The sequence below is a fragment of the Chinchilla lanigera genome, unplaced genomic scaffold (assembly GCF_000276665.1).
Source record: "Chinchilla lanigera isolate Chin_1 unplaced genomic scaffold, ChiLan1.0 scaffold00087, whole genome shotgun sequence".
In the NCBI taxonomy this organism is placed as follows: Eukaryota; Metazoa; Chordata; class Mammalia; order Rodentia; family Chinchillidae; genus Chinchilla; species Chinchilla lanigera.
The window spans coordinates 1438995-1465647 of record NW_004955488.1 but is presented as its reverse complement, the minus strand read 5'-3'; the positions used below and the strand labels follow the sequence as shown (position 1 = coordinate 1465647).

At 35.1% G+C, this 26653-nt stretch overlaps 1 long non-coding RNA gene across 1 annotated transcript in view; it reads right to left on the bottom strand.

Annotated features, from left to right (window-relative positions):
* LOC102021133 overlaps positions 1-25565 on the bottom strand; it is a 33968-nt gene extending 8403 nt beyond the window's left edge. Inside the window, exons 1-2 of the long non-coding RNA XR_263995.1 lie at positions 25060-25565; positions 21772-21885 (exon numbers count right to left, since the gene is read on the bottom strand). This is a non-coding gene — a long non-coding RNA (uncharacterized LOC102021133). The remainder of the gene's footprint in view (positions 1-21771; positions 21886-25059) is intronic.
* Positions 25566-26653: the final 1088 nt, after the last annotated feature.

Here is a 26653-nt window from a genome sequence, read left to right as displayed (position 1 = left end):
CAAAGAACAATGTAAATTATTTAAACGTGAAGAGAACTGTGGAATTGTACATTTTCAGAGAGCATTAAAATGAGGGAGGATCTTTAAATAGACAACTATTTCAAAAACTAATCAGGCTAATTTTTATTTTAGGTTTGGTTTTCTTTAGCATGCTCACTTCAAAACTAAAGTATGGTTAAGATATGATTAAGCTGTAGAATCCTTTTAGAAAACAATTTGAAAAGTTATACCAAGGGTGATGAAAATATATCAAATATATTTTCACAATGTCTATACCCTGACCAAAAAAAGGGCTTCAGGGTTCATATATCACCTAGGCTTATCTCAAGAATATGATCATTCCAAATCATAGTTTGTGTGTAGAATATTGCATTCAGTAATTCAATTAATTATGCAATTGTCAAAGAAAGCTTTCTGAAATCCACACCTGAACATGGTTCTCCTCTGCTTAAAGTGCTTACAGGGTACACTGTTATCTACAATGAAATTGCTGATTTTTCATGGTGATCTACACTTCCTTTTCTGATATTGTAATGGTGTATAATAGATGCCTAGTTTTGTCACCTATAAGTAGGCAGTTAGTCAAGTAGCTGCTTTATTGAATTCATTTATTAGATTGAAAGTCCTTTGGTGGAGGCTATAGTATCTTCTAAATATAGGACCATATCATCTGCAAATAAAGATAATTTGATTTCTTCCTTTCCTATTTGTATACCTTTCATTCTTTTCTCTTACCTAATTGCTCTAGCTAAAATTTGAAGTCCTATATTGAACTGGAGTGTGTATTCTCTATAAAATCAAGAATGAAACAAAGATATCCATTCTTAACACTCCAGTTCAAAATAGGACTTAGAATTTTAGCTAGAGCAATTAGGTAAGAGAAAAGTTTAAAGGAACAAATAGGAAAGGAAGAAATCAGATTATCTTTATTTGCAGATGATATGATCTTATATTTATTTATATCCTATTTTAGAAGATATTATGATATGGATTATGGGCTTCTAATATGTAGCTTCTATTTTATTGAGGTGTGATTTTTTTCCTTCCTTTATTAAGAGTTTTTAACATGAAAGAATGTTTAACCATTACACATGGTACATGTACCTGTAATCTCAGCATTTGGGAGGATTAAGCAGGAGGATGGCTGCAAGTTGGAGGCCAGCCTGGGCTACAAAATGAGTTCAAGGTGAGGAATAATGAGAGTAGCATGCACACTAAAATCCTGTCTCAAAAATGACCAAAAAAATGTTTAATTTTATCACAGGATTTTTCTGAATGTCTTGAGGATATCATATAATATTTTCCTTCATTTATTTATGTAATTTATTATGTTGACTTTTTTGCATATGTTAAGCCATGCTTGTAATTTTCAAATGGAACAAATATGATCATGAGCCAGGCATGGTGGCACACACCTGTAATCCCAGCACTCAGGAGGCTGAGGCAGGAGGATCATTGAAAGTTTGAGACGAGCCTGGGCTAAAAAGTGAGTTCAAGGCCAGCATGAACTGCATAGTAAGATCCTGCCCCAAAAAGAAAAAAAAAAAAACAACCACATATGATTGTGGTGTATGATCTGGTCAATTTTTTGAATTAATTCCAGGATTCTTGCATCTGTGCTCATTTAAGAGATTGCCCAAGAGTTTTCTGTGTTGTTGTTGTTGTATTTTTATTTGGTTTGTGGATGGCTTTCAAATTATGTGTTTGGGCATTTTGTAGAGTATCTTGAGCAACATTTGTGTTAATTCCTTAATGGCCTGGTAAAATGTTCCAGTGAATTATTTTTGTTTTGGGATTATCTTTTTTCAGAAACTTTATTGTTGCTTCAATCACACTATCTTTTACTGATTGGGGATTTTTCTCCTCTTAGTTTGAATTTGGTAGCTAATATTGAAATTTATTAATTTCTTATTGATTATCCAATTTAAAAGACAATAGGTTTTCAAAATCATTATAGTAATCCAGATTTCAGTACTGTGTGTTATAGCAATTGCCCTTTCATCACTAACTGTATTGATTTGGATGTTCTCTCCCTTTCTTTTGCTTTGTTTGGCTATGGGTGTTTTCATCTTGTTTATCATTTAGAAGAATCAATTCTGTTTCTTTGTATGGTCCTTTTAGTCTTCAAATTCATTAATTTCAGCTGTGATGTTTATTATTTCTTTCTACTGGCTTTGCATTTGATTTATTCATATCCTTGATATGTACCATTTTATTATGCATTTGACGTCTCTCTGATATTTTGGTGTAGGCACTTACAGCTATTCTCATGTAGCTTTGCCTTTGTTGAATTCCAAAGATGCTGGCATATTGTGGTTTTATTTTCATTTGACACTAGAAATCTTTATATTTACTCTTTGAATTCTTTAGTAACCTACTGATCACTAAAAAGTGGATTGTCCCCTCTCCTTATTTGTGTATAATTTTTGTTTCTCTTGATTTCTAGTTTCATTTCATTATGATATGAATAGACACAAGAAATATTTCACGTATTTTGTATTTGTTACAACTACCTTTATGCCTGGACACATGATGTATTTTGCAACAAATTCATGGATTGCTGAAAAAATGTGTGTTGTTCAGTTATTGATTTCTTCAGTTATTCTGTAGACACCTGTCATCCATTTGATGTATGGTGTGATGATAACTCTGGCATTTTTTTTGAATTTTGGTCTGCACAACATGTCTACTGATGAGAATGAAGTATTTAATCTAACCAGTGCTGTCATATTGGAAAGTATGTTTCTCTATGTCAAGTAGTGTTTACTTTTTTGAAGTTGGACTCCCAAATGTTTGATATAAATGTATTCATAATTGCTATATCTCCTTGGCTGATCATTTCATTTACCAATATATAATGACTTTCTTTGTCTCTTTCAGCTGATTTGTTTCTTGAAGGCTTCTTTGGCAGATATGAGTATAGCTACCACTGCATGTGTTCAAATTATATATTCATAGAATAGTTATGTTCCTCCCTATTCTTTTCAGTTCTTGTATCTGTTTGTGGATGAGGTGTGTTTCTTGCAGGCAGCAAAGATTCATATCTTTTAAAAAAATTCTACCTATCAGTCTGTACCTTTTAATTGGAGAACTAAGACCATTTACATTCAGGGTTGGTAAAGAAAAATGCAATCTTCCATTTACTTTTTGCTATTTTTATAATGTGGCATTCTTCCTTTCTTCTCATTTGTTTATCTGCTCTTCCTGTTTTCCCTGTAGGATTAATTCATATTATGCAGTGCTGCTTTAGTGGACATGGATGCCTTTAGTTTTCTTGAAAATTCTTTATTTCTACTTTTCTTGAAAATTCTTTATTTCTCCATTAATTCTGAAGGATGTTTTACTGTACATAGTAATAATCTAAGTTGTCAGTTATTTTCTCTCAGGGCTTGGAATACATCATTCAATGCCCTTTTGGCCTTTAGATTTTCTAATATGAAATGTGCAGATTGAAGCGTTTCACTTTGAAAGCAACTTAGAGTTTTTTTCTTGTTATTTTCAATATCTTTTAATTTGCTCTAACCCCTTAACATTTGAGCTATAATATAATTTGGATGTGAGGGATTCTTTTCTAATAATGTCTGCTTGGGTTACTGTCTCCTGTACCTGAATATCTAGAATGTTTCCAAGATACTAGATATTTTCTGCAATTTTTCCAGGAAATGGGTTTTCTCTGCCTTTAGTCTATACCCGAGTGCTCTCTTCTATAACTTGGTTCTTTCAATCATCTTCCAGAGTTCTTGAGTATTTTATTCATAAATTATTTCTGTTATTGTCTGAATGTGATAATTCATCAAACTTGTCTTCCATCCCTAAAATCCTGTGCACTGCTTCATGAAGTTTGTCGATGAGGCTTTCCATTGAGGTTTTATTTGACTTACTGAGTTTTGTATTCACAGTTTCCAACTGGTTCTTCTTCAAAATTTGCATCTCTTTAGTGAATTTCCTTTTTCATATGCTACATTGTCTTCCTCTATTCTCTGTTCTTATTTTTATCATCTGAGACATTATTGATTATTTTAAAGATTAATTTTTGAGTTCCTCGCCTGGCATTTCATCCGTTCAATATCTTTGAATTTAGTTAGTGAAAAATTGTGAACCCATGGGGAGGTCATGTTGTCTTGTTCTATTGTATTTCTTATATTTCTATCTTGAGATCTGTGTCCTTCCTGGGATGAATATCTCTGCCATTTCTCTCGTATATGGCTCGTTTCAGATGTCACCCTTCTTTTAGACCTCAGTCCCTGACAACACTCCAAAGGAGGAAACAAACCACAGTAACAAAGAAAACACAAAGACAAACCCAATAGTGAAGTAAAAATCAATTAAGATCGCCAGTGATAACATCAATAACAGTAGAAAACAAGAGAGTAAAACTAATGTAGATCAAACCAAATGTCAACAATGGATAAAGACTAAATGATAATAAAATAATGAAAAATTAGAAGAGACAGGGAAAAAGAAACATGGAAAAAGAGTCAAGAATAAAAATAAAGGAAAAGATGAAGCAAGAGAGGACAAAAAAGTGAACAATTATAAATTTTTGAAAGTAAAAATAGAGAAATAACTTTAGAAATAAAGAAACAAAAAATTCTTCAAGCTAAGCTATTTTAATTGGTGAAGTGTTTGTTTTGTTTTGTTTTGCCACAAAATGCTAATATTGGAATCCACAATGTATGGAGGAGAAATAGAGGTCACATCTGGAGTCTTTCTAATTTTTTTTTTCTACTCCCACTTACTAGGACTTTGCTGTACAACCACTGAGCTCTGTCCTTTCTCCATGCTGAGCCAGGCCAGCCAAAGGCATGTTGTCTGCCATAAGGCTGAATTTGTTATAGGGGCTTCATATAACATTTGTTATAGGGGCTTTCTATTGTTTGCTTGTTCCATTCTGTGCACGTGGAATGACTGCTAGGTCTAACTTACTGTATGACATACGATTGGTTGCTATCCTATTCAGTGCAGAATCCCTCTTGTCTGTGTACACAAGGGTGTGACAAAATTTTGACGTAGACCTATCCATGAACATGATCTCCAGTGGAAGAAGCATTGTCTTTTAGTCTTTCAGTTTCTTGGTGAGGTTAACATTCAGTATTTTGTTCTATTTTAAATAGTAATTTCATCTTAATTTCCTATTCAAATTGTTCTTTGCTGTTTTAGCAAACAAGTGATTTTGGATCCTGGAACTTGCCTCTATTCATGCATTAATTCTAGGGGTGTTAAATGTAGAATCTATGGAATTTTCCACATATAAGATTATGGTCTATGTGAACAGAGATAATTTCAATCTTTCTTTCCATTTGAACGTGTTTTCTTTTTTTTATTAATGGAGCAACTAGGATTTTTTTATTTTAAAGAGAAAAAAATAACAGTAAGACAGAGTTTCAAAACAGGCTCAGAGACAGTAACAATAATTAATACTTTGAGTATTATTGTCTTCATAGTAGAAGATTTCTAGTACTACTTTAAAAGGAATAATGAGAGTAGCATGCAAGCTTTGTTATGAGATTAGCACAAAATATTTACCTTTTTACCTCAGTGAGACCATGAAAATTAAATAGATATATCTTGTATTTATATAGTCATTTTTATGTTGAAATTTCTTTCAATCCCTAGTTTCTTGGAATTTTTAAAAATGAAAATAGGTATTGAGTCTTGCCAGATCATTTTCTGCATTTATTAAGGTCATCATTTAATACTTATCCTGTTTTATTTTAATGTGCTATATCACATTTATTGACTTTCACATGTTGAACCATTTTTGCATTCCTGGGATAAATCTCAGTTGACTACATTATATAGTTTTATTATTCAATTTTATTTACTATTATTCAATTTTGCTTGCTGGTATTTTGTTGAGTATTTTCATATCTATATTCATCGGCTGATTTGATTTATAGCTTTCTTTCTTTATAGTGCATTTGTCTAATTTTGGTATCAGAGTAAGGAGGCCTAATAAAATGAATTTATAGGTATCTCCTGTTCAAAATTTTAGAAGACTTTTTAAAGGGATTGGTATAAGTTCTTGAAAATTTTGGCAAACTTCTCCAGGGTAGTCTCATTGTCTTGAGTTTCACTCATGAGAGTGTTTTGTGATTAATTAAGTCATATATATATATACTTTTTTTTCACATTTTCCACCTCCTTATAATTCAGATGCAGCAAGTTTTGTGTGTTCAGCAATTTCTTCCAGGTAACCAAATTTGTGAGTACATGGATTTTATTGCAATTTTTATGATTTTTAAAATTTCTATGGAGCTTATTGTAATTTCTCCTCATATTTTTCATTGTATTTACTTGAAGTTTTTCTATCTTAGGTAGGAATACAATTTTAAATATTTTTAAATAAATCAATTGGCTTTGCCACACTTTTTATTATCTTTTTAAAATTTCATTGGTGTTACTGTAATTTATACTATTACCCTCCTTGCCTTAATTTGGGTCATACTTTACTCTTCTTTTTACATTTTCTTAAGGTTTAAAGTTCATTTACTTACTTGAGATTTTTTTCCTGCATAAAGTAGATATTTATCAGTATGAGCTGCACTTTCAATACTGCTTCTGGTACATCTCATAAATTTTGATTCATTATTTTTATAATAAGGATATTATAATTTTTTATTGCACCTTTCATCAATTGAATGAGAGCATATTGTTTAATTTCCACATATTTATGAATTTTCTAATTGTCTTCTGTTGTTAATTTTTCATTTAAATATACTCAGAAAATATGTTTATGTGTTTCCAATCTTTTTAAGTAAGTTAAAATATTTTAAATATTTTTCTGTTGGCAGAAAAATATGTACATGTATATTTTACTAACTTTTGTGTGTTGTCCAATATTTCCTAATTAGTTTAACTTATTTAGGATGTAGCTGAGTTCCTTTTTTAATTTTTTAAAGATGTTAACTTTTCTACCACTGTCATGTTTCTATTTCTCCCTTCAGATCTCTCAATTTTTGTTTCATATCTTTGAGCACTCTAAAGTTGTAAGCATCTATATCTGTACTTCAGATACTTTGACTCTTTTTTCATTATACTGTACCCTTCCTTTTACCTTGTGACAGCTTTTGACTTCAAGTTTACTCTATCTGATATAATTATGGTCACTGCAACCTCTTTTGGTTACAATCTGTGTGTAATATTTATTCCAATGATTCATTTCAAGCCTTTGTGAACTTAAATCTGAAGTAAATCTCTTTGAAAAGCAGATTGCTAAATGTTTTTTTTTCCATTTCAACTACTGTCTTTTGAGTGGGAGCATTGTATTCATTTATATTTGAAGCATTTACTGATGAAAAAAAGTCATTGTGAAAACTATTTACATTAACTTTTATATTTTTAAATCCCATGTGTCCTCCTTTGCTATTTTTCATTGTATTTCATTGAATTTTTATAGTGTTGATTCATTTTCTCATTCTCTTTATGTATCCCCCACAGATATTTCCTTTTAAGATGACCATGGGGTTTCCATAGACAATAATTATTTATTTTTTGCTGGTAACACATTAACTTGAATTGCATATAAAAAACCCTATAGCTTTTACTTCTTCCACATACATTTTATGTTATTAATGTCATATATTAATCTTTTAAAAGATATATCCACCATTGTATTTTATTAATACTTTATTGTTTAAATTCTGCATCATAATTAAAAGTCATTTAGGGACCACATTTAGTGTTATAGTTGTGTTTATTACATACTTATTCTTGCCAGTAAGCTTCATACTTTTTTATGTTGTTGTGCTGTTTGCTGTCATTTATTCAACTCGTTTTGTAATATTCTCCATAGGATTTCTTGTAAAGCAGGTCTAGTGATTATGAACTCTTTACCTTCTGTTTTTCTATACCTTTATTTACCTTTGATTACCAAAGGATATATCTGTCAAATGTAGTTTTGCTTATATCGAAGTATTTTTATTTTGTTTTTCTTTTTGCACTTGGAGTGTACAATACTCTTTCATTTTGTCTTTCAGGGTTTCTGCTGAGTAATCCCTCCTATTCTTGGTATAAAATAAGTTACTTTTGGTACTTTCAAAATTTCCTCATGTTTTTCCAATCAGGTAGTTTTCTACCAGTATTACTTCTAATAAGCGTCTGTTTACTTTCCTTTAATTTTCTCCTTTTAGAATTTCTATGATCCAAAGACTCCCTTAGTAGTATCTGATCAACCTCATAACATTTATTCCTCATTATTTTGTTATTTTAGCTGTTCTATATGGTTTATTTCAAATGTGTCTTCAAATTCACTGACTGTTTGAATTAGCCTATTTTCCATTGCTGTAACAAAGCACCTGGTGCTAGAATGCTTACAAAGAAAATAGATTTATATAGCTCACAGTTTTATAGGCTGAAAGTCCAAAGAGCATTGCCCTCTGGTTAGGGCTCACTGTGTATAGCATAACGTTGGTGGGAGGATGTGGGTCCGGGAGAGGTCTTATGCTAAAATGGGAGGCCTGCAACAGCTGGACATAGGACGCTCCTTCTTAATAGCATTCTTCTGAGAACTAAACAGTATCTCACTAGATCTATGTCAACTCTATTTTTCTCAGACAGCACCCTCAAAGATCTAACCATTTCCCACTAGGCCTCCCCTCTTACAAGTTTCATCCTTCCAACATCACAGCTTCTCCCAATACAAAATCCCCTGCAGAATACACTCAAACCTTGTAGCATCGTATCCTCCATCTAAATCCCTAGTTTATTTATCCCAGAGTGGACAGACATCTCTACTGGATTTTCAAATTTAGTTGTTTTATTTTTCAACTTCAGAAGTTCACTGAGTTTCTTTTCAATATTTTTTATATTACTATTGATATTTTCATGTTGCTCATGCAGTATTTATCTGAGCTCATGGAGTAACTTTATGATGGATATTTTCAGTTTCTCACATATAACATACTTTTACTGTGGAGGGCTTGTTTGTGAATTTATGTTTGTTAGTTATTTTGTTTCATTTTGTTTTTGATCCTTGGTTTATGCCATGTACTGAATAGTTGAATTCAACTTTTCTTTATGTGTTCCATTACTTTGTATGTTGAAATTCCTACATTTAGAAAAAGAAAAAGAAAAAGCCATAAAAATCCTTTCCCCATCTGTTTAACAAACAGGTAAAGCCCTCAAAAATTAACCTGGTGACAGATTCTGGGGACTCACAATTTTTTTTTTCCTTGTGGGTGTGCCTTTTCTCTAGCATTGCTCTTGTAACTCCCCCCGTTGCTCCCATTGGTATTTATCTTGTAAGGCAGGTTCTCTACCGCTACCATAAGCTACCTACCTCTCATTTTTCTCCAAACACCTAGAACATGGTCTCCTCTCTGAGATAAGCAAGAGAGAAACCCACACTTTGGCAGGCCCAAAGCAGCCAGAATACTGGGCAGACTTTCTTTACTTTTTTTATGAGAAAAAAATAAACATGAAAACAACAATAAAACAGTTTCAAAACAGGCTAATAGGAGAGTGTATATACATAATTTTTCCTTTTCCCTTCCTACCTTTTCCCTTTCCCTCATTACAAATTTTCTCTTCTTTTGAAAGTTGTTTTTTCACACTTCACAATATCTATTTTACAGTTTGGATCTTATTTACTCTTTCAGTTTTTCATACTAGTGAGACAACAGAATGATTACATATGTGGATCTGATTGATTTTACTTATGAGTATGGTTTTGAGCTACATTCATTTATCTATAAAAGTCTCAATTTTGTCATTCTTTGTTGCTGCGTAGTACTTCATTTTACACATAAAAAAACGTTTTTTTTTCTGTTCATTGGTTAATGGGCATTTGGGTAATTTAACTATTACAAATTGTGCTGCTATAAACATAGGGGTGCACATATATTGCTGTGGTATGATAATTTTAATTCTTCTGGGAGGATAACCAGAAGGAGAATAGGAATAAGGAACCTCTGGTTCCAGCTTTCTGAGAAAACTTCAGACTAATTTCCACAGAGGTTTCACCAGTCTGCACACCCACCCAAAGTGGAGAAGTGTTCCTTTTTCCCTACAGCCCCTCCGGCATTTGTTATTGATTGATTTCTCGATGATAGCCATTTTTTCTGGAGTGAGATGGAATCTCAATGTTGTCTTAATTTGCATCTCTTGGATGATCAATGATGGGAAAGCTTTTTTATGTACTTTTTTGCCTTTTCTCTTTCTTCATTAGAGAAATACACATTCATCTCAGATGCCCATTTTTGGCTTGGGTCTTTGAATTTGGGCAGGGTCGTTTATTTCTATTCTTTATATGTTCTAGATATAGGTCCTTTGTTTGAAGGACAAATAGCTATATTATTTTCCCACTCTGTGGGTTTTCTTTTCACATTGTTGGTGATTCCTTTTGTTGTGTAAAAGCTTTTTAATAAGGTGAAATCCCAGCTGTTGATTCTTTGTAGTATTTCCCATATGGTTCAGGTTTTCTTCTTGAAATCTCTTCCTACACCAATGTCTTCAGGATTTCTACCTATTTTCTCTTCCAGTAAATTTGGCATTTCTGTTTTAATATTTATCTTTTTGATCCATTTTAACTTTAATTTTAGTGCATGATGGTAGTCATGGGTCTAATTTCAGTCTTTGGCACATGGAAAACCAGTTTTTCCAGCACCATGTACTAAAGAGGCTATCTTTCTTTCAGTGAATATGTTTGGCTCCTTTGTCAAAAATAAGGTGGCTGAGTGTGTTTGTAGTTGTGTCTGTATCTTCTATTCTGTTCTATGATCCTCAGGTCTACTTTTTGCAAATACTATGCTGTTTTTATCGCAGTAGCTTTTTAGTATAATTTCTGGTTAGGGATTATGATGGCCCCTGCCTTGCCTTTGTTGTCCAGAATTACTTTTGCTGTTGTAAGTCTTTTTTGCTTCCAAATGAATTTTAGGAATGTTTTCTCTAGATCTGTGAGGTTATTCATGGTATTTTGATTGGGATTTCATTAAACCTATACAATAATTTTGGGAGTATGGCCATTTTCACTGTTTGATCTTTCCATGAGCAAGGGATATCTTTCCATTTTCTGATATCTTCTTTGATCTCTTTCAGAATAATGTAATTTTTTAATGTATATATCTTTTACTTTCTTTGTTAGGGGGTTATTAAGTATTTTATTATTAAGTATTTCATTTTTTGGATGCTATTGTAAAGAGTGTGGTTTCCCTAATTTCTCTTTTTGTGTTTATTGCTTTTATATAGGAATGCTATTGATTTTTGAGTGTTGATGTAGTCAGCTACACTACTGAATTTGATTATTAAATCTACAAATCTTTTTGTGGAGTTCTGGGGTCTTCAATGTAGAGTATCATGTCATCTGCTAATAATGATAATTTAACTTCTTCCTTTTCTATCCTTATTCTTTTTATTTGTTTCTCTTTTCTATTTGCTCTGTGTAATGTTCTGGTCAGAATTTCTACTCTTGTATTTTCCCCTCCTGGCTAAGTTGTTGAGCTGTATTGGCCACTGGCCCTCTACTATGGGTCCTATGTCTCTCCTTTATGATTTCAATGATCTTCAGAGTCTAAGTGCGAGGTTAGGACAGCAACACAGGCAAGAATCCACAATGAGATAAATGATGCCGTGTGTGTTTTTGTGTGCGTGTGTGTGTGTGTGTCTGTATGCATGTGTGTACTTATGTGTACCTATTAGATCTCAGTAGTAGGTTTCAGCAATCCTTTGTCCTCAATGATTTTGAATCAGACCCATATTCCTGTTAGCACTGAAGAGTCAAACATGGGAGAAACTACTAAATTTTTCTGAACAGAGTACAGCTTGTCATTTATTCTTCTCTTTCAGTGCACTGACATCTATTAAAAATTTAGTCAGCCAAACTTAGAGTTTTAAAAGGTGAGATTAGAAGAGAAAAGAATACTGTAATTCACATAGATAATATCCTGAAAACACAACTCTGCTTTCATGTAAACGAAGTTCAGAATAGAGAAATTTACAAATTTGATCATTCTGTTTCATAATCGACAGAAATGAGATTCACGTTAATTTAATGACAGCGCTACCATCTGACACTTGCAGTTTTAAAATCCCCACAGATGCCGCAGGATGTAGGCTGGGAAAGGACAAAGAAAATAGATGCATAAAATTAAAATACACCATGGCATAGTCTCTTAAACCGTGAATATGCAACTACTTCAGAGAGGGTTGTCCCAAAGTGTAATTAACAGAAAAAAAAAAAAAAAAAGATTTTCAACATTTGAAAAGACATATTTCCTAAGGCTTGGTGCTTTCTCTGAGTTTCAAAAGATGAGTTTTTAAGTGTGTCTTGGTGCAAAGAAATAGGTGCCTTTTTCATGTTATGTGTTTTCTTCTCTGTGGGAGAGCTTTAACTGTGGTCAAGTAAACAGGAGAGGAATTCACTTTCTTTATTTTTATGCTTAGTTAATACTGTTTCTAAAATGTCTAATGATGAAGAGATGAGATTTTAGTGTTGGGGCTAAGTGACCATTGGAAGCAGCACTCATTTTGATAAAAACAAATGAAATATATTCCTAATGTAAGGAAAGTGGTGAGTTGCCCAGCAGGCAAAAACAGTGGTGAAGCCATAAACATTCTTCTCCAAGTAAAGTGGATGACATAACTGGTTTCATGCAAAAGGAGCCTCAGAACATGTGTCGTGTGCCTCTGTGACTTACTCCTAAGTACAGAATGTTCAAACATAATCGAAAAATACAGCAAACAATTAATTTTAAAAACTAGTACAATAAAAGACATAACCCCCCTCAGAATGCTCCCTCTCCCTTCAAACAAATTGCCCCATCCTTCTTCCCGTACTTCGTTCTGGAAGTCCTTTTGTGTGTCTTTTGTTATGCCGTCATGGCAACCTTCTTGTCATGAGTCACCTCAAAACATCCATCTCTCATTTTGACTCTGGGGAAGAGCCCGAAGTGAGCCCCACGAAAGAGTACTTCTAGAAGTACACTGGAAACCGGCAAGAGCTATGGGATAAGCATGTTTGAAGTGAGGAGAGTATTTTGAGAGTGATTAATGATAGTGTGTTATCGACTGTAATAATTTGAATGTAAACATTCACTCTATCATTTGACCATACCATATATATTTCCAGGAAATTTCCAGAAAGTCAAGAAGAGTAGAACAATGGAGAGCCTCCGATAAGAGAACATACAGATGAGAGGACAGACAGAAATTGGTCTCTGATAAAGAGAAGCTAAATCTTCTGCTGAATGAAGAGGCAAAGAGAGAGGGGAGTGAGGGTACAGGGTGCATCTTTTGACTTTGTGTTCATTTCTCAGATGAACAGTTTAAATATCTGAAAATGAAGAGACAGAGGAAGTAAAAGAGGGATATGATATCATGGTGACAGCAAAATGTATTTTGTCAGTGCTAGCTCTTATTACCTACTTAATCAAAGGTGCATGTTTTGAGTTTTATTGTCTTTCCTGTGCTGGAGAGATAGGTACTTTTCCTCTTGCCCAGGTCATACTATTTCTTTAAGAAACTTTAATACATAAATTGTGCATGCCCAAACGTTTGAGTTGGGGATGAATTTGTTTTGCTGCACAGTTATTAAATAATTGTGGAAATGAGGGAAACGTCAATTTGACTGGAAGAAGGAAATGGAGTTGTCTTGCCATCCTGTGACCATAAAATTCATGAGACATTGATAGGATAAGCCCTGAAATTTTTGTTGTGAAAATTGTAGCTGCTTCTGTAGATCTTAGAGGAAGCTGTCAGGAGATTTAAAGAGCAGATCAGTGTGACCAGTGAGGGTCAGCTATTGCCATCCTGAAGGACAAAGCAATCTCTGGCAATTGATGTTATTTTTGTCTGATCCTAAGCCATAGCTAGTATTTCTAGTCAGAAACCCTATTACAGATGGGACAGTTTTACCCTTCCCTAACCCATTGCCTTAAAGAGTCCGAAGTCTTTAAATTACTAGCATTTATAAGATCACAGACATCTGTCTCAATCATTTCTTAGTAAGTTTTTGTGGTCCTGGAAAACTGCATTAGCTCTAAATCAAATCCATTTTCCATGATGGTAACAGCCGCTTTGGTTGGAAATTCACCAGTGAGCTCACTCCTTTATCATCTCCATATGTAATTTTAGAGCCGTCGTTTTAAGAGGATCCATTTACCTGGAATTAGTTGTCAGAATTTGAAACCTTCCATGTTAAAATGAGAGCTTTCTTATCTTCATGAGTAATGAATGATATGGCAAGCTAGTAATAATAAAGTAGATTAATATGATAACCTTAAACATTCATACAAATATCACACTTATATTTCCTTATGACTTCCATTTTTGAAACTGTGTTAGTATCAAGTCAGTAGGCAGGGCACTGTAACTGTGTACAACAAATTGGACATCTTTAGTTTCAGTGAGAAAGTCAGTTAGCAATGGCTATAATTGCCCACCCTTTTAGAGACACTCATTATTTCTTGTAAGCTAAAAATAACATAATCTAACGATTTACACTGTGACTTATTGGCTTCCTGCTAAACAAAGTAACTTGTTAATGGGCGGTTTTATTAAGAAACTAGTCAAAAACAAAGTACTGACTGTCTGCCAATGTCATTGACTTTTAAAGTCTAAGAAGAGATCTTGAGAGGTAATCTTTAGACCATACAAGACAAGAAAGGAGACAGTTATGTCTTAATAAAGCTATTGCAGGAAAGTGCCTTGAATTTAATACAGTTTCTAGTTTCCACCAAGCCATGGCATAAAGTAGGAAAATGTTCCCTGGAAAGAAACAGGTAAACGTATTTGCACTTTTGTGGGCCATATGATCTCTTGCAGTAATTCTGTCAGTGTATTATGAATGGGGTTATGGGCAATACATAAAGAAGGAGATGTGACCCTAAATCCATTTAGAAATAAACCAGACAACTGCATTTTGCCACTGAACATTTTCTGGCTAAGGCCTGGTGTAAAACAGGATGATTTTATTATTGCATATTTAATATAATGACATAGTACTTCTGAAGCTATTTAGGAAAATATTTAAATTTTCACTTTAAATGTATGAATTTTAGGGCAATGTTTAATAAATTCACTGGCTACAATATACCATTTCAACTGATCACTGAATAAAATAGAGTTCATGTTTTAAAAGACAACACCTAATCAAAAAACAAGGCAAGAAGATGAAAATGTAAAATAGATGTTCACTGGGAGATAAAGAAAATAAACGTGATGAGAATCTCGTGGAAGGACTGAACCAAACATAATGATGAATTGATGTTTGTGTTATTTGTACTATCTAACTGCTACTTCTACCCATACCTTCTGGGTTTTTTCTATTTTAAAGATAAAAGAACCAAAACATATTAGCAAACACACAGGCATAAATGAAACAACATAAAAAAATAAAAGCAGTGCAGAATTTCAGACAAGGTGATAGGAAATTAACAATGGTTATTGTTATCTTCAAATTGGTTACTCAGATAAACAAATGTAGGCATGTAAGATGGATCAAACAATTAAATATTAACTGTTCCTTTCAAGAAAGCAATAGAAATTAGTACTACAATTATCTTAGATATCTTGTGTGTATATATATATTAGTATTTTTCCCTTCTTTGTTTCTTTTCTCTTTTCCCATTACTCTTTTTATAAAATAAACATCACCCAGTGAAGGGCAATCACCCACTCACCCTCATGATACTGATTACCTTTCCCAACATTTTTTCCCAAATTTATTAAAAATATGCTACTGGAACATCGGCATCTTCAGTTCAGATTGTTTTTCAACAGAGGAAAACAGAAGAAGTGTCACCTTTCATCTATGTCCTGTGGTTCATTTAATCGATCTGTGTCATGTCAGTATAATTTTGGAAAAAACGATGCTGTTCTGGGTACTAGAAATACACCCTGGAAGAAGAGGGCAATATCCTCAGTCTCAAGGAGTTTGCAACCCATAGGTGGATGAATGAATAAGCTGATTTCAGAGGGCCATGGTGCTAAGAGACTGTAAATGTGATGTAACTGACAGAGATCAAAAGAAGGCCTTATGGGAAGGGCCGGTTAAATGCTTTGATGTGACATTTGCAGAAGGCTTCATCAGGAAAGGTGGAATAGAGTTAAGATCTGGATTACAAGAATGTGATGATTTTACTAAAATCCAGATCCAGAGCTTTCCAGGCAGAGCAAATGACAATTACAAAGTGTACTTGCTGGGAATGGGCAAAAATATGTTCCAGGAATTGAAATAAGACTCTGGATCAATCCTAATGCATATAGAAGTGAGTGTTATGGGCATAGGTCAAAGTGTTAGCAAGGGACAGATCATACAGATTTTTGTAAACTACGGCTAAGAGTTTAAGTGCCATGGAAGCATTTGGGAACTGTCGGAGGAATAGTCACTTAATCTCTTTTATGTTTTATAAAAAGCACTCTGGCTATCATGGGAAGAATGAAATAAAGAAGAGCGGGGAAGACTGTGGAGAAAGATATCAGGAGATACAGTAGTCCAAGCAAGAGGTTCCTTTTTGCTTATTCTTCCATGACTTCTTTATGTTACCAGTTATCTTGATGTTTTTGTTTCTTTGTATTTTTCCAAGAGTAGTCTTAATCAATTCTTCATAAAATAAAATAAAATTATAGGGTAAGATGCTCCTTAATCCAGCCTTCCAGATGAAAACAGTGGGGGAGATTCTGAGTTTATTTTCACATATATGTTCTATATTTTTTCTCTCAAATTTTTACTGTTATTAGTATACATTGCAGTGCATAACGATTCCATCCACCCTGGGTCTTGGTACCTGTACATAATGCATCTGGCCGCCTTTTACATCTCTTTCACCTCCTCTTTGGTGCTTCCTTGTTTTCTCCTTGGTAGAAGGGTCTTATTGTCGTCTGCCCCTTCCTCTGTTCCCATAATGGTACAGGTTTCTCACTGTCTGGCACTTCCATTGCTTTTACTCTGTCTTCTGCTCATAACATCAAAATCACTTGAAGCTCTTGTGCTTGGAAGGTGTCCCTGGTCATCACGGGGAAGCCGCAGTCACCCAGATGCTCTCTCAGGACCCGGAGGAGCTTCGTTCTGCGATTACCTCTCTGAGCACTGACAGCAGCCTGTGTTATTGTGGGTTTCTAAGTCTATCAAGCACAGTGCATCCTATGGGGTGACCCTTGTCCCAGCTCTCTTCTGTGTCCCTGGGGACCCTTAGGGCAGTATCTCTGCAAATGTTCTGTAACAACGTGCAGCTCAGCTTTTCTTAGGTTTGGCTAATAGATATTTCCTGGATTCTTTGTCTAACTTAGGTCTGTTCTTTCCTCTTTCCTCCCTCAGTGCATGAATAGTTTTCTGCTAAGATATTTTCAGATTTTTTCCATATACTTGAAATATTCTATGTACTTTCCAACCAAGATTAAGATTAAATGCTAATTTAGGAAAATATGCAGACATAATTTTCACCCCTGCTTGTTTCTGTGTCACTCATAGTGCTTTTCTACTGTGCTGTTTTTCCTCTTGCCTTTGCATTTACTAGCTTTTATCTGTTTCCCGGGGATTTAGGCTAAGAAATTAGTTAGCAATTAGGCATTAGATTTGAGCCTGCACCTATTAGAAAAGGCCATATATATATATATATGGCACATGTTTGCACCATATAATGATTCCATTGTAGAGAATTTGTATATGTACATAAAACATTTCAATTCTTTTTTTCTCTCTTCCTTCCACCCCCCTTATTTTGTCAGCACCAGATCCTAAAATGTGCACCGTGATCAACAGGATTTCAGTTATGAAATAATAAACTCTTCATTAAGGTCAGGGTTTGGGGCTGTCTGATTTTGTAATTAGAGTAACTAATGACTAAGAGTAGGGTCTTATTTTCTGCTTTTCCTATTTCCAGTTCTTATTAATCATGTCTCTCAGTAAGATACATAATCTCCCTCTCTCTCTCTCTCTCTGTCTCTCTCTCTCTGTCTCTCTCTGTCTTTCTCTCTGTCTCTCTCTCTTATCTCAGTCAGCCTCTGGGGTTTCAGAGATGCTCTTTCCCTCAACCAAGCTTTCTGAGATCCATCAGCTGGAAATGGACCAAGCGACAGTTGGAAGCTGTACTTTCGGATGGAAATTTTATATGGAAACCACTTTACCGATGCATAAAGCAACTTTTTAATTTCAACTTTATATGCATACAACAGTGAAAGCAAATTGTCAGGATTTCTTTCTGTGCTCAACATTGATGTCTGCTTGCTTTTGTATATAAAAATGCAGTAAATACTATATTGCAAGATAGATGTGTTTTTGAATTACAAAAATATCTACTTCGCTGTTAATGTAACCTGGGATCTCCCCTGGGCTAATGTATGATCAGATATGCCCTTTCAGATAAGGTGTGTCATTAAGCCACAATGCAGGTCTCCTTGCTAAATAAGACTGTGTGTTAACCTGTTTTAGAAATTCACTGGTGAATTTAGAAAATGTTCACAATTAGTGTCTTTAATATTTTTTCTTGATTTTTATAGCTGCATAATCTACATCATCTACTTATGAGTCCCCACAATTTCTTTCTGTCTTTCATTTTTTCCTGAAACTTAATTTCAAAGAAGTCTCAGGAATATGGCTCAACTCTGGACTAAGGAGAAATGGATCTGGTGATTGTGTAGTTGGCGTTTCCATTTCCGCCTAATTTCTGGTCTTTATGATCTTTTGCACTGCGTATAAACTTTCAAGTAATCTCTTTTATTCACCATGGTTCCAAGTAGAATATGCCTTACCCTCCGTGGTGCTTCCAGAGCCAAATGTTTGTATCTCAGTTACGGTAAAGTGAACCTTGGAATTGCTTTCTCTTCCATTGAAGTTAGAGGCAAGGAGGATGCCTCATTCACATAACATTGTATTATTATTATTAGGAGCAAAGTGTGATTATTCTTTATGTGATTAAAATTTTACAAAAGCATCTAAAGTATTCTAATATTATTACAGTCTTATGTAAGCCTACTTTAAGTTTACAATTTGCTTATGCCTTAGGTCACTCACGAGTGTAGTAATCGTGAGTGTAGTACCTACAGAGGTAGAACACAAATTAAAAACAAACATCAAGCAAACCAAAAATTTTAAAGTTCTTTTATTTCCAGCATAAACACCCATGTTAGTTTATAGGAATCCAAGTTGACAGCCACAAACTCTGAGACTACCAGTAGGGGTTGGGAGTAAGACACATTATTTGACATCTCAACATCTAGCTTTCTGAGGATTTTATTGCAATTTTCTTGCATATAGTGCTTCATATGTGAATGTCATGTAGTTCATTCTCTGAAAAACTCACACCAGTAGATCTTCGGCACAATAAAGCTTGGTAATAGTGTTTTACTTTTTAGGCTTATTATTTAAAAAGATGGATGGATATATGTTGTACATGGCAAAGAAATAATTATTTGTAAGACTTTCTTCTCTCTAAAGAGGCCGAATCTGGAAGGTGTGGTAGTGTACACTTGTAGTGCAAACACTCAGGAAGCTGAGGCAGGAAGGCTGGCTAATGTTTGAGGCCAGCATATGCTACACAGCAAGTTCACAACCACTCTAAACTGCCCAGTGAGACCCTGTCTCAAAAAATATTTCTTAAAAAAAAATTAGGGAAATTAGACAAATCTAAAGGACCTTTTTATTGTTGTTTAAGATGTTGATAACTGTAATGCTGTATGATAGAGAAGTAGGAGAGATTGAAATGAACTACAATAGCAATAGCATCTTACTAGACCAAGGATGGAAGGAAGCTGTGGTCAGGCACTTCTGAGCATAAATGCAGACAATTTAGGGAATAGGGAAATAAACAGGAACAATCCTTTCCTTTGTCTTCTCAAGACAATGCCAGGGAACACAGTGTGACTTCCAGCACGCTTAGAGCTGCATTAGGGCTGAGAGCAGAGCACGGAGAAGGGAAATTTCACCATTCAGTGTACACAAAGGGAAAGGAAAGGCAGAAGTGTCCTCATTTCAGGTATGATGCACAGAATAAGTTAAAAAGTAAATGTACTCGCTTACCTAGGGAATATTTAAGTGTGCCTCTAAACCCCAAACGTAAGGCATTTCTGAATAGGCTAAGTACACAAAATATAGGAACATTACTTACAGTAATTATCACTTACACTCTGGGAAAAGCTATTGTTACTTAAAGAGATCATTGTAACCCAGGTATCTAACATAATTTTTGAGTTTCTGTGTTTATTTATTTGGTAGTGGGAATCGAACTCATGACCTTGCACGTGTTAGGCAGGTGCTTATGTTGCTGAGCTATATCACCAGCCCATAACATAACTTTTTAAATGTAGTTTTAAATTTACAGAAGAGTTGCAAGTATGTAAGTGTTTCCTGAAATCACACATCTGGTTTCTATAGTTTTCCTGTGGTACATCTATCACAACTAATAAACTGATATCAATGCATTATCTTTAGCTGAAGTCCACACACTGGGATTTCCAGGTTTTTCCCAACATCTTTCATCTGTTCCAGGGTCCCATCCAGAATCCTTTATTACAATTACTGCTTATTACATTGTAGGATCTTCTAGACTGTAGCAATTTCTCAGATTTTCTGTACTTTACAAACCCTGGAAAGTTTTCTTTGGTTACTAATTTTATAGAAACATCTTCCATCTGGATTTGTCTGGTGTTATCATCATGGCTAGACAGACAGAATGTTTCTTGGGAAAATAAAAGCAGAAGTAAAGCTCTGTTTTTTGTTTTTTTGGGGTTTTTTTGGTATCAGAAATCGAACTCAGGACCTTGTGCTTTCCAGGCAGGCGCTTGCACCACGGAGCTACATCCCCAGTACCTAAAGCTCTGTTTCATTGCATCATATCAAAGACATTACTATGAACACATTCTTATCATTGGAGATTAATATATGTATATTTTTAACATATATATATAGCAATTAGTATACATATATATCAAAGAATAACTTTCTGTGATGGTGTTGACCATGATTATTTCTGTGAGGTCGCATTTTCTGGGTTTCTTGATTGTAAAGTTACTATTTTAACTTTTTGTATTTCCTTTTTTGTGATACTGGGGATTGAACTCAGGGTCTTTGCCCGCTAGGCAAGTACTCTACCACTGAGCTATACCCCTAGCCCTAACTTTATTTTCATATGGTATTCTTTAGAAAAAAGTCACTGTGCACATCCCACACTTAAAAGAGCAATATTAAATCTCCTTGATAGAGAAATATTTTGGTAAATGAGTCATATTTTGTATGAATTATTTTGAATTCTAACAGTATGTTTTTAATACCTTTGAAGAGTTTTGTTTTCTAAACTTAATGTAATTCACATTACCAAAAGTCGTGTATTTTAATAATAAAAATACAATGGCTGGGCCTGGGGATTTAGCTCAGCGGCATGGCGCCTGCCTGGCAAGCTCAAGGTCATGAGTTCAATTCTCGGTACCAAAAAAAAAAAAAAAACCTATCTTAAAAATAAGATGGCTTACTATGCTTTCTTACAATAAATACAAGAATAATTTTAGATTTTTTTCATATTATTTACCAATATTGGACAAATATATTTTAATTCAAATATATATCTATGTCCAGAATATTTCTTTGATGCAGTCTTATTTCTTCTGAAAATAAACCATCGTTTTAATAAAAGCTAACCTTGGTGAATAGGTTCCAGACATGCCTTTGAAGTTTTCAGCGGTGTGGTCCTAAGTCATTTCTCTTTGATAATCTCACTTTTGTCAGCTTATTCTCAGGAACAGCTTCCAATTTCTCTTTTTCTTTTATTGGTATATCTTGACTCAATGCAGTGAACAATAGAGTGAGAAAGAAAGTAGGTGACCTTTCTGATGGACACTCACCTGATACAGAGATGTGGCTGTAACCCTTGACACCTGGTACTGGCGCCTCAGAATCCTTAATGCTCTTGACGGAAACTCTGGTATTCATCAATTTTGAAGAAATTGAATTCAAACCTACAGTGACAGGTGAAAAACCAAGTCATTACCTCTAGTAGAAAAAAATATTTCCCCAAGAATAAAAAATGACCTTTCATTAAGCCTTAAGAAAACCTCTGGATTTTAAAAGAATATCATCTAAACAAAAGTTGTATTTTTCTATCATGAAGAAATGCATATACAAAACCTCATTCATTTTAAGCTTTAAGACAGGCCAATCACTGAAGTTCAGGTCTATGTGTGACTATGGCAGAAGGCAAATGAAAATTATACAAATGCCATGAGTTAATAGGTTGTTTTAGCTGAAATGGATTTCATGCTGCCTTGTGTAGAGGAAGTATTTTTGAGAAAATTTTTGAGACCTAATAACCAATAATGACAATAAAGTAAGTGGTTTCTTTGTCAATTTATTACTCACATATTATAGTGGTATGCTAACAACAAAAATAAATATAAATATTTTTAATCATCCTGTAGTTTCTGTCACAATAAAATTGACTTTTCTTGAGTCTGTAGGAGTGTCAGATATTCATGAGAGTAAATACAGATGATGTCGCTTGTCTTGCAGTGACCACCTTGACTTCAGAAGTGAGAAAGGAAGATGCAGACATGTTTGCTGCTGGAAGTAACCTGTCCTTGTTCTTATGGGAGAGCTGAAGGAGGTAGGGAGATCTCCCTGACTCTGCAGAAGCGTAAATACACTGCTGATTGGTTATTCCTGGAAGCCTGCTTAGAATAGGAGTAAGGTGCTATAAATTCATCATTTCTTTTTAGCTAAATCAAAACTCTGACTCTATTTGCTTCTCCCTGACACACAGAGCTGAGCATTCACAGATCCTGGATCTGAAGGAGATTCAACAGCTCACCTCAGCGCTGACATCCCTTCCATGTAAATTTAAGCTAGATTTGGAAGCTGGACTGGCTCAGTCCTTGTGAGTGTTGTGGATACAGCAGTGGTGGAGGCTCCGTGCCGAGGTGGGAACAATGGGAAATGACACGAGCTCTCCAGTTTATTCCCCATGGCACTGACACACTGAGGGGACCTGAACTCCGGGTGTGTATCAAAGATAGTGCTACGAAAACTTGCTCCATCCCCATGTCTGCTTCGGTATTAATTCACGTCTTCCAATTCACATTCTGTATCATATTATTTAGTGGCATTGCCTCCTTAGCACCGAAGTTGTGTTCATGCCATAAGTGTTAGCTATACTCTTCATTTGTCTTTGGCTACACCAGGTGTAATAAGTTGCTGTACTTGCATTTCCCAGGCAGTGCTGTCATTTGCCTTTGAACGAGTTAGGGCTAAGGAAGGCGTAGATAGGAAGAGAAGAAAAAAATGGAGAAGGCAGACTGTTTTCTCTCCCACCCCTCCTCTGTGTCAGGTCCAGCATGTTGGAATCCCATGTGTCTCTCACTCTTTCAGAATATGCTCACATACTTGTAGTGTCTGCTTGGTAATTCTGGCCCCTGACTTGGGCTAAACTTCTTCATTTTATCTTTCTAACTAATATTGGTTGTGACTTCCCCCTATTGATGTTTTTGGCTTCTACATCATCAAATTAAAATTTTGCATTAAAGTCTTCCAGTTGAGCATACTTCCTCATTAGTAAATAGTGATTGTAAATATATTTATCACAAGTACATGCTGATGATTTACTTAACTAGACTCGTGTTAATGTATTAACTCATAGCTCATATGGATCAGTCCTGTTACAAACACCTAGCTAATATCTCACTGTGTGGTTAGACAAAATTCAATATTGACCTCAGAGTATCTTTCAGTTGGTGAGGATTTTTTACTGTAACATCTAGCTCAGAGCTCCATCTTCTGAATTATTTAAGCTTATTAATTTTCTCTCCACTGAGCAAGTGCTATTTGTATATGTACCAGTGACTCAGAAGTCCCAAAATTATATGCAAACAATTAAAGAAGACACAAAATATTGGGAAAGTAACATATACAAACTCTTCAACCCCAGTTTCATTATGCTTCTCTCAAGCAGTCTCTCTCTCTTGTTTTCTTTTTCTAACTGCTTCTCCTTGTCCTCGCTAGCTTTAAGAAATTTTTCCATGTTTTCTTCAATTGGCTTGGTATCTCATTCATTCCTCTTTTTTCTAAATAATTCAAATTTAAAAGTCAGTTGCACAATTACTTCTGTACCCATGTCTCAAACATAATGTTCAGTGAGCAAAAACCAAATCATTTCACAGAATTTATACACACAACTAAGCATTTTTGTTTACAAAAATCTCTTTACAGGGCTGGGGATTTAGCTCAGCGGCAAAGCACCTGCCTGGCAAGCTCAAGGTCATGAGTTCGGTTCCCAGTACCGGAAAAAAAAACAAAAAAAAAAACCCAAAAAACAAAAACAAAAATCTCTTTACTTTCAGGTCACATAAATCAAATTTTTGCCTTCATTTTTCATTCTCTTTCTTCAAATCCCTGGGTTTCTCTTCAGTTTGAGTCACATGTCTCTTATAGTCATTTTGTTTCATGATTTGCTTCTCTTTTTAAAATTCTATGCCCATCAAGAGCCTATAGCTTCTATTTTGCCTAATTCTACCCCAGTGACATAGTTAGGGGAGGAGTTCTTGTAAAAATATGTCTCAAGACTATCCTCTCCCGTTGTCTGAAGTTTTGAGTCTAATATATTGTAGTGGTTGACTGATTGTGTCAACTTGAGAAGTTTAGAAGTGTAACTAAACTTGGCTCAGCAATTGGTTAAGCAATTCTACACTCTAGGGTGTACAGGAGCCACCCTAGGGTAGATTATCACCTAGATGATATAAAGGCAAACAAGGAAGGACAGAGGGGCTTCCATCCTTCGGAGGAGCTCAAACTTTGCCTTCAGCTTGAATGTAGTCTCCTGGCTTCTAGGGCAGACTCCTTGGCTTCCTCCTTGGATCCTTTAGCCTTCCAGCATAGCCTCTTCAGCTTCTGTTGCAGATTCATCAGCCTCTTAATATGGACTTGCATGGGACACTGCCGTGAATTTCAGACCCTGGAGTAAATCCTATGGTTTCCAGTGTGCAAACACCCTCTGCACACTTCTTCATCCAACTCTTTCGCTGATCATTGTAAGCCAATTTTGTAATTTCTTATACATTTCTGTATCTTGTGTTATACCTGTTTCTCTAGTAAGACCCTGACTAATGCATATATTAATTGTTTAGTATTGAATAACTACTTACCCTAACTCAACAGTGATTCAAACTATAAACTTTACTTCCTTGTGGCTTCCGTGGTTAAGAAATCTAGGTCCAGCTTAGCAATTTCTCCCATTTAAGGAGCTTTTTAAAATCTGCAATCATTTCAAGGCTCAATGGAATGAAGATTTACTTTGAGTTCATACCACTGGGTGGCTGTGGAAAGGATGCAGTTCCTTAGGGAACTTTGGACAGAAGCTTCCACATCCTCCTGGTTGCCAGCTGAAGGTTGTCTTTATATCACTTCTTGACACTTGAGTCTCACCAGAGTGCAGTGCACAGTGCAGAAGGTCACCTTCTCAGAAGGAGCAAGTGAGGAGAGACCAAGACAGAATACGAAGCAAAGGAAACTTGCAGTCTTTTATATCCTACTTTCAAAAGCGATAGCTGCTTAGTTTTGCTACACTATGCATTAGAAGTAAGTCAGTCCCACACTGAAGGGGGGGGTCGAGGTAAATATGAGGAGGCTGGGATCATCAGCACGATCAGAAGTTGCCTGCCAGATGGAATTTACAATTAACAGGAAAGTACAAAGCGATTATGACAGAACTGTGCCAGAATTCCACGCAGGAATTTGAAGCATCGGAAAGGTCTCTCCCTCTCTCACTGTGTGGAGAAAAACTGAAATGTGGTTCAAGTGAAGTTTCAGTTCATGCTTGAAACATTTTTGTAGTTTGTATATTATATATCTATATCTATATATCTATATGTGTATATTGTTTTATAAAAACAAAGACTATCTGGATGATGATAGAAAGAACCATGTTGTCTTGCTCTTGGGCATTCACTTACCTTATTCACTAGATCTGGCACAGCATAACTTTTGGCTCTTCTACAAATCAAAATGACCACAAAAAGTAAACTTTTGAATGGATTCAGAACTTTGAGGGATCCACAGTAGCTCAACTACAAACACTCACAGACAAGGACTTCTAGAACTGTTTAGGAAGGTGGAAAGAATCATGGGGCACGTGGTTTTGAACTTAGAGGGTGTTACTTGGGAGATGTGTGGCAGTGTGTCTTTTACTGTAATGAACTCTTTTAAATCTGAATATTCACCACATTTGTCATCATACTTCATGTTCTGTTTCCTCAAATGATTCAACATGGCCCATCACCAACCATGACCTTGAATAATGGAGGATGTGGTTAAGGAGCCTGGCTCCACAGCTACAGGAGGACATATACATTAGAGGAGATGTACACCTTGGTAACTTGTCAGAAAAGAAGTAGACAGATTGAAGAGTAAATTAAAAAAAAGAAAAATGAGGTAGGAAATAAGAAATAAATTAAGACTTCCAAGATTCTGGTTTGCATCTTTTATGATTCCTGTACCATTGCTATGGTTTGTGTCTAGATGTCCCCTCAAAGCCTCCTTTGGACATAGGGTTTTTTCAGGGGTCACTGAATCTAGAGTGCATAATGCTGTGATTAAGGGCACATGATTAATAAATCAATCTGCTGATCAGTTTGGCATAGTTCTGGCTAGGATTAAGGGCGTGCGTACTACACCCACTCTAGGGCGGGTACCCTGCATGCGATATAAGGGGCAGAGAGTTTTGTTTTCCTCACTCCTTGC